An 8,617-nucleotide genomic window follows, 5' to 3' on the forward strand; every position below is an offset into this window, starting at 1 on the left:
ACCGAGTGGTGAGCAACCCTCCCACTCGGGGCTTAGATGCAGTCCAGTACTCGCCTAAGTTTAAAAAAATCCTACCAAGTGGTGAGCAATCCTCCCACTCGGGGGCTTAGCTGCAGTCCAGTACTCGCCTAAGTTTGTAAAATCCTACCGAGTGGTGAGCAATCCTCCCACTCAGGGGCTTAGCTGCAGTCCAGTACTCGCCTAAGTTTGTAAAATCCTACCAATTGGTGAACAACCCTCCCGCTCGGCGGCTTAGCTGCAGCCCAGTACTCGCCTAAGTTTGTAAATTCTACCGAGTGGTGAGCAATCCTCCCACTCAGAGGCTTAGCTGCAGTCCAGCTCTCACCTGCAAGGACGACGAGGTGCAGGTCGACTACAACCTTCTCCTTTGGAGCTGCACCACAAGTACAACGTACGCTCCAATCCCTACCCACAAGGGCGACGAGGTGCAGGTCGACCGTGAGCCTCTTCTCCGAGCTACGCCACAAATACAACATGCGCTCCATCCTTGTCCGCAAGGACGACGAGGTGCAGGTCGACTTCAACCTTCTTCTTCGAGCTACGCCACAAATACAATGTACGCTCCATCCTTGTCCGCAAGGACGACGAGGCGCAGGTCGACTGCAACCTTCTCCTTCGAGCTACACCATAGATACAACATGCGCTCCATCCTTGTCCACGAGGAAGACAAGGCGCAGTTCGATTGAAGTCTCCATTTCAAGGCTGCATCTCAAACACGAAGGTCATTCCAAATAGGGAGCAGATTCCAAAAGCAATCGCAAGCATACTCAAAAGCAGTTCGGATAAATCCTAAAGTTCCAAGCGACAAATCAAAAGTATTCGAGCATCAGGCCTAAAGGAGTTTAATGGTTACAGCAACCACTCGGCATTCCGAGGCAAATTTAAGATAGGTTTAAATCTCATAGTTTGTTCACTCGGCGGGAGGAGGGCTGGCGGGTTCGACGAATTCGTCCAAGTCGATTCCATCTGCGATCTGAGTGGCAGCAGCGATGAAAGTCTCCATAAAGGACTGGAACTTGTGCCTTTTGGTGTTGGCGACCTTGATCGCCGCCAGCTTGTCTTCACGAGCTTCCTTGAAGTGGACCCTTACCAAGGACAACGCCACGTCAGCACCACACCGGGTAGAGGACTTCTTCCACTCTTGCACTCGACCAGGAATCTTGTTGAGCCGAGTCATCAGAGATTCGAGGTCATTTTGAAGCATTGCCCCTGGCCAGAGTGATGAGTCGATCCGTGAAACTGCCACCTTCAGACAAGTGAGGTAACTTGTGACGCTGGCGACACGGGATTCCAGTCGAAGCACATTCATGGCAGCCTCGTCGCCGACCGGAGAAACGATAGGGTCTAAACCTGTCTCGATCTGTCCAGTTTCCTCGTCAAAGTTTTGGCAGAATTTTGTAGTCAAAGAGTTAGTGAGTCGACTGGACAGGATTAACTTGCAAGCAGTACATCAGTCGGATTAAAAGGAGTACCTTCTAGCATAAGATAGAGCTTCTTGGCAAGAGTTCTCAGATAAGCTTCCGCGTCATTTCTCTTATGGACCGCAGACTCCAGCTTCTCATTCAGAGCAATCTTATCCTTCTTCAGACGAGTTACCTCTCGGTTGGACTCATTGAGAGAGGACTTCAGGTTGTTTACTTCTCCTTCCGACACTCCGACCGAAGCCAACTTCTGGTCTGCGAGGGCAGTCTTATCTTGAGCTTCCTTCTGCGCGGCTGCAAGGTCCAAGTCCTTCTTCTCCAGAGCCAACCTCTTTTTCTCTGCAAAAGAAGCTATCAGATCAAACAAGATATCGAAGAAATATCTTAAAAGACGATCGACGTGAACAGTCGACAGGCAGTTACCTTCCATTCCAGCAGCTTCATCTTGAGTTTTCTTCAACTTTTGTTGGGCCAGCTCCAAGTCGAGGTTGAGTTGCCTCTGCTTTTCCTCAAATTTGGCAAACTTAGAAATGAGAGTACAAGACTTCTGCAGAAGGTAAAAGACGTGTCAATCGACAAGATCAAAGATTATTTACTTCCGAGTGAATAAAATTTAAAAGTTTACTCAGACCCTAGTCGACTGCCCGCAGTTGACTGCGGTCTCGGGGACTACACCCAGCGGGTGCACTTGGCGTGCCCCCACTGATTCAGACCCCGCTCGACCGGTCCGCCCGGGTCGAGTTTAAAAAAAGGGAACTATTCAGACCCCGGCCGACTGCCAGCAGTCGACCGCGGTCTCGGGGACTACACCCAGTGGGTGCACTTGACATGCCCCCACTGCTTCAGATCCCACTAGACCGGTCCGCCCGGGTCGAGTGGAAGAAAAGAAAGTAAATAGTACTCAGATCCCAGTCAACTGCCCGCAGTCGACTGCGGTCTTGGGGACTACACCTAGTGGGTGCACTTAGCGTGCCCCCACCGGTTCAGATCCCACTCACCCAGGCCGAGTGGAAGAGCGCAAGTGCTAGAGACAACAAAACACCCAGTGGGTGTACAGATTCGACGCAGAAAATATTTCAGGTAGCATATCCTGATAGAACAAGGTCAGTCGAAAGTCTACTTACCTGGACATTGGCCCGAAGAGCCGTGTTGGCATCGTAAGCAGCCTGGTTGTTCTCGTGCACCGTCTTCATCCGCTCCATCATCACGTTAGCCTGACGGATGGCCTCGGCAGCCGCATCCGACTGGTTTTCCGAAACATGGTAGTTGGTGAAGAAGGGGGCAGACGACCCAGGTGCGGCAGCTTGGAGCTCCGAAGCATGAGGTTGGACTATTGAAGGAAACACCGGTACAATCGACGGCGCAGGGCGCTCACTCAACAATGGGACAGTGAAAGTTACAGAGGCCCCACCCGCGTCTTCAGATTGCCGGACGGTTGGTGTTGTCATCGGTCCCTGCTGAGACGTCTTGCCAGCTGCTCCTTTTTTGTTCTTTCTGGGCCTAGGGGCCACATCTTCATCATCATCCGGAAGATCGATGATGTTGGGTGGGGCTGCAAATAAATCAGTCGACCCCAAGTGAATCGCCAGAATTTAATCGACCAAATAATCAAGAACAGGATCATGAGATTTTTACCTGGGTTGGAGGTAACCGCGTCTTCCATTTCCTCGTCTCGGTATTGGTAGGAAGAAGTTCCAGATGTAGCAGCACTACAAATGTTAAAATTCTGTCGGTTATGTTCTATTGCCCGAGTCAACCAAAAGATCGGGTCAGATGATTACCTGGAGATGGTGGGGATGGTCACTTTGATCCTGGGCAAAGCCTTCAGTGGTTTGAAGGAGGTGGCCTTCAATGCTTTCGGCGTGGGAGGCGGCATAGTCTTGAGTTGTTTCGATACCTTCTTAGTCGGCACCGGAGAAGACGTCCGAGGGCGCTTCGAATATTGCCCAGTCGATGCGGCCGCTAGGTCAGGGGTGCTCGCCGGGTCATGAGCGTGCTTGGACCTTCTCTCTCTGCGAGGCGGCGAGTCGACCTCTTCTTCATCACTCGAGTCGCCGCTCTCCTCGTCCTCCTCTGCATCCGAGTGCCACTCCCCACTCTCGCCCCCGCTCGCCCCTTCCTTGACATTTTGCTCCTGCACTCCATTGGGCATCGAGTACATATCAATAAGAGCCTGAAAATACAATGAACAAAAGAAATACAGTCGACCGTCAACAAGATGTTACACGGTGAATCAAGAAGATACTTGACAATGCAGAATCATACCTGTTCCGGCTGGCGCAAATGGTCGAATGGAATCACCCTCCTAGACCCCCAGGGATTATCTTTGTTGCCAGTGATTCCTCTCAGCCACTTCCTCCACCGTGTCTTCACTAACGTCCTCCGGGTGGATCCGAGTGGAATCCTCGAGTCCCGAGTACATCCACATCGGATGGTCACGGGCTTGGAGTGGTTGGATGCATCGACTGAGAAAGACCTCCAGCATGTCCATACCAGTCACTCCATCGCGGACAAGTTGGACGACCCGCTCGACCAACACCTTCACCTGTGCCTTCTGTTCCGGGATCACCCTCAAGGAGGAGGGCTTCTCCACTCGAGCCAAGGAAAAGGGGGGAAGTCCAGTCGACTGGCCCGGGGTCAGCTGGTCCTTGCAGTAAAACCAGGTCGACTGCCAGCCCCTGACCGAGTCGGTAAGGATCATAGCTGGGAAGGTGCTCTTGTTCCTCATTTGAATTCCAAGGCCCCCGCACATCTGTATCACGTGCGTCCTCTCGTCACTCGGGTTGGCCTTCTTGACCGTCTGGGAGCGACACATGAATATGTGCTTGAAGAGACCCCAGTGCGGTCGGTAGCCCAAGAAGTTCTCGCACATAGACACGAAAGCAGCGACATACACGATGGTGTTTGGAGTAAAGTGGTGGAGTTGAGCCCCGAAGAAGTTCAAGAAACCATGAAATAAAGGTTGGGGAGGCAAAGAAAACCCGCGGTCGACATGAGTGGCGAGGAGGACGCACTCACCCTCCTGTGGCCACGGCTCGGTCTCGTTCCCCGGGAGCCGCGCCGATTGGTGAGGGATCAGTCTCCCCTCAACCAGGTCGTCGATGTCATCTTGACTGATTGTCGAGCGGATCCAGTCGCCCTGGATCCAGCCAGGCGGCAGGCCGGAAGTCGATGAAGATCTGGCTCGGCTGCTATTCTTCCCTTTCGCCTTCGTCGTCGCCTTCTTTGCACGCTCCAACGCCACCGTCTTCTCCTTCCCCATGGCAGCGAATCGAGTCCGAGCGGGGCTACGACGCCGAGAGTGGAAGCAGGCGCAGATCGGAGGAATAAGAAGGAGAATGAGGGCGCACTATTCAAAAGCCCGGTCCGGTGCCTTTTATAAGGACACTTCCGAGTGACTGACTTGTAGGCCCGGACAATCTTATCAAATCCCGCAGCAGTCGCGCGCGTGATACGTGGCGAAAAAGGTGGCGCGGGGATCGAGGTGACCTGCCTAATCCATCCCGATTACCGCGGCCTCCCCAGCCCGACGCGCTTCCCAAAATTCGAATCCCATGAAATCCATAGACAGCAGAACAACTTGACATACAGAAGACATCCTCCGCATCATCACTCGGAACTCTTCGGTAAAAGTTCACTCGACAAAAACTAAGAATGGATCAAGGCGACTGAAAAAGAAGTTGGTGTCATCACCTCAGTTCATTGATCCAGAACAAGATATACTCATAGCACGAAAGATGAGTCGAAAGTGTTCACAACTCCTTCCTCACTCAAACCCTGATCCATTCGGGGGCTAATGATGAAGTTATGTACCTAGGGTACGGTCATGGATCTGTCCAAGATACCCTTCCCAAGGACATCTCTAAAGGAGCCAGAAGCATTCGAAGAAAAATCATCATCCACTCGACCATGAAGCTACGTTCCACTCGACAGTCTCGAAGACACTCGGCCGTATGGACAATCACTCGACTACTAGAAGATCTAGAGCCACTCCACTCTACAACGGTCAGGAATTAAGTCATAGCTTTAATGGTCATTATGTATCCTTATTGCAGGCGTTACCAGTAACGTCCCCATCTTTATGTACCTTAAACCCTTTGTAACTGAGGGAGGGAGGGGTCTGGCAAACTCTATATAAGCCACCCCCCTCCTCAGGGATAAGGGTTCGCACCCTCTGTAACACACACACATATAATCCAGTCGACCGCCTCCGGGCTCCGAGACGTAGGACTGTTACTTCCCCCGAGAAGGGCCTGAACTCGTAAAACTCGCGTGTACAACTCCTCCATAGTTAGGATCTTGCCTCTACATTCCTACCCCCCATTCTACTGTCAGACTTAGAACCACGACACAGACCGTTGTGCCGGCTGACTGGGAGGCGTGCGAGCAGGCTACTGCGCTGGCTCACCGAGAGGCGAGCCCTTTAACCAGGCTCTGCCGCCCACCTTCGTTCCTACTGCCCCCACTTTTAATGGCGCCGATGCCGCAGTTTAAAATCACCCCGTACTACCCGGTATCGCTACAATCCTCTCTCTTCCTATCCGATTCTCCTGTCTACCTCCAACTAGACTGACCTAATCGTACGCCATGCCGCATCACGATGGTTTGCACTTAGTCTTCCTATTTCCTGAGGAAGACACCCAGCCGGAGTCTCAAGAACATAAGGCGCTTTGGGACGAGCTTGAACTGGCCTTGCGGGAAGATGTCGTGCCTGTCCCCGCTCCCGTTTTGGCTCCCAGCGCCCGACTACGCCAGCGCCCATCCCCATGGCATTGATGGGCTGGGAGCCACACATTGTCGCCGAGCTTGATGCCATGGGGCTCCACAAGGTCCCTGCCGACTTTCATATCCCGTGCACCTGCCAGCGCATGCGCTTGCGCGTGCACTGACGCGTGCACCCGTGCACCCGCCAGCGCATGTGCCTGCGCATGCACTGACGCGCACGCCCGTGCCGGTGCCCATGCACACGAATGTCTCCGCCGCGCCATTTCCAGCGCCTATCCCCTCGCAGGTGGCAGTGCCCCGCTCAGCGGCATGGATCACCGCCGACGACCGCTTCCTTGCACCAACGCCAGTCACCTCCTCCCGCTAGTTGACTCGCTCCTGGAGACCGAAGTATAGAACATTCTGGCCTTCCTTGAAGCTAGGGCCAAGTCCAGGAGTACGCCAACAACGGCGCAAGATGCCACCATCGCCGTCGCTGTCGGTCAGTGGCCCGACGACACACAGAGCACGACAGAGGAGCCGCTTCCCACCGCAAGACGCCCCCGCCGCTGCCGCATAATCTTAGTTTGCCATGAAAAACGTTCGGATTGCCATGCCAAAATCCTAACATTTGGGATCATTTCTGTTTAGTTTAGTTCAATCGTCGTATGAATGTAAAGTCGGAGTCAGACTAAATGAAATCTATGGTTTGATCAATTGAATGTTCTGCTAGAGCCATATCAAATTAAATATAAAGTGTCATCAAGCCACATGTATTCCTTATCATCGCAAACATTTCATATTAAATACCACGTCAATTCCAAAAAAATTTAGGAAGTCCATTCCAAATACCTGTAGGGCGCGACCAGTCCCCTTGTTCGAGCACTAGGCGATACATCTATTTATCCACGCATTTAATTATTATGGAGTAGTATATAAATAGTACTACAACTAGCCTAACTTGTCCATCACGATCATTTTTGTTCCTAAACTTGTTACATGTATAATACTACTAGTACGTGAAACTGCTGCCGTAACTTGTGAACGTGTCCAGATATGGTCAACAGGAACATCGCCCACGCATTCTTCATGTTTGCCCGTGCGTCTAAACGTAGAAGGGGAGGAGAAAGAGAGAGAGCAGACATGGAGCCCACTAGTAAGTGAAGGCGAATAGTACGTGCTAACGAGCCGATCCCACTAATGTACTATTATCCATTAAATAGGTTGTGGTAATATAAAAACATTATATCAACAAAGAGGGTACAAAAAATGTTGCCTATTGACATGCGGCTTGAAGGCCCTGGTCGCATGTTCGATCCTCGTCCTTTTTAATTTTTAATTTATATATGGGTCCAAATTTGTTCCATGACAAGTGGTCCCCTCGGTGTGTAGTTTGTAGCACTTTAATTTGTGGGTCAAAATTTGTTCCATTACAAGTGGACTATCGGTGTGTAGTTTTGTAGCTTATTTGTAATAATTAAATAGAACAACATAGTTTTTTTGCAAAAATACCATGGTGCGGCATGGAAGGTGAGAAAGGACATGCCAGAGAGTGATGTCGCCTGAAGCTACGTCGGTATTTCCCCAAAGAGGAAGGGATGATGCAGCACAACGGCGGTAGGTATTTCCCTCAGATATGAAACCAAGGTTATTGAACTAGTAGGAGAACCAAGCAACATGACGTAAACAGCCCCTGCACACAGATAACAAATCCTCGCAACCCGACGTGTTAAAGGGGTTGCCAATCCCTTTCGGGTAACGGTGTCAAAAATTGATGTGTGACGGGAGAAAGTTGTAATAGATTAAATAAATAGATTGAAAATAAAATAAAGTGCAGCAAAGTATTTTTGGGTTTTTGGATTAATAGATCTGAAAATAAACGCAAAAGAAAAGTATATCGCAAAGGCAAATATATGAGCAAGAAGACCCGGGGGCCGTAGGTTTCACTAGTGGCTTCTCTCGAGAAAAATAGCAGAAGGTGGGTAAACAAACTACTGTTGGGCAATTGATAGAACCTCAAATAATTATGATGATATTGAGGCAGTGATCATTATATAGGCATCACATCCAAGATTAGTAGACCAACTCCTGCCTGCATCTACTACTATTACTCCACGCATCGACCGCTATCCAGCATGCATCTAGTGTATTAAGTTCATGGAAAAACGGAGTAATGCAATAAGAATGATGACATGATGTAGACAAGATCTATCTATGTAGAGATAGACCCCCATCATTTTATCCATAGTAGCAATGATGCATACGTGTCGTTTCCCTTTCTGTCACTGGGATCAAGCACCGTAAGATCGAACCCACTACAAAGCCCCTCTTCCCATTGCAAGATAAATAGATGAAGTTGGCCAAACAAAACCCGAATATCATAGAAGAAATATGAGGCTATAAGCAATCATGCATATAAGAGATCAAAGAAACTCAAATAACTTTCATGGATATAAAAAGATAGATATGAT

Source organism: Triticum dicoccoides, chromosome 5A (assembly GCF_002162155.2).
Source record: "Triticum dicoccoides isolate Atlit2015 ecotype Zavitan chromosome 5A, WEW_v2.0, whole genome shotgun sequence".
NCBI classification, from domain to species: Eukaryota; Viridiplantae; Streptophyta; class Magnoliopsida; order Poales; family Poaceae; genus Triticum; species Triticum dicoccoides.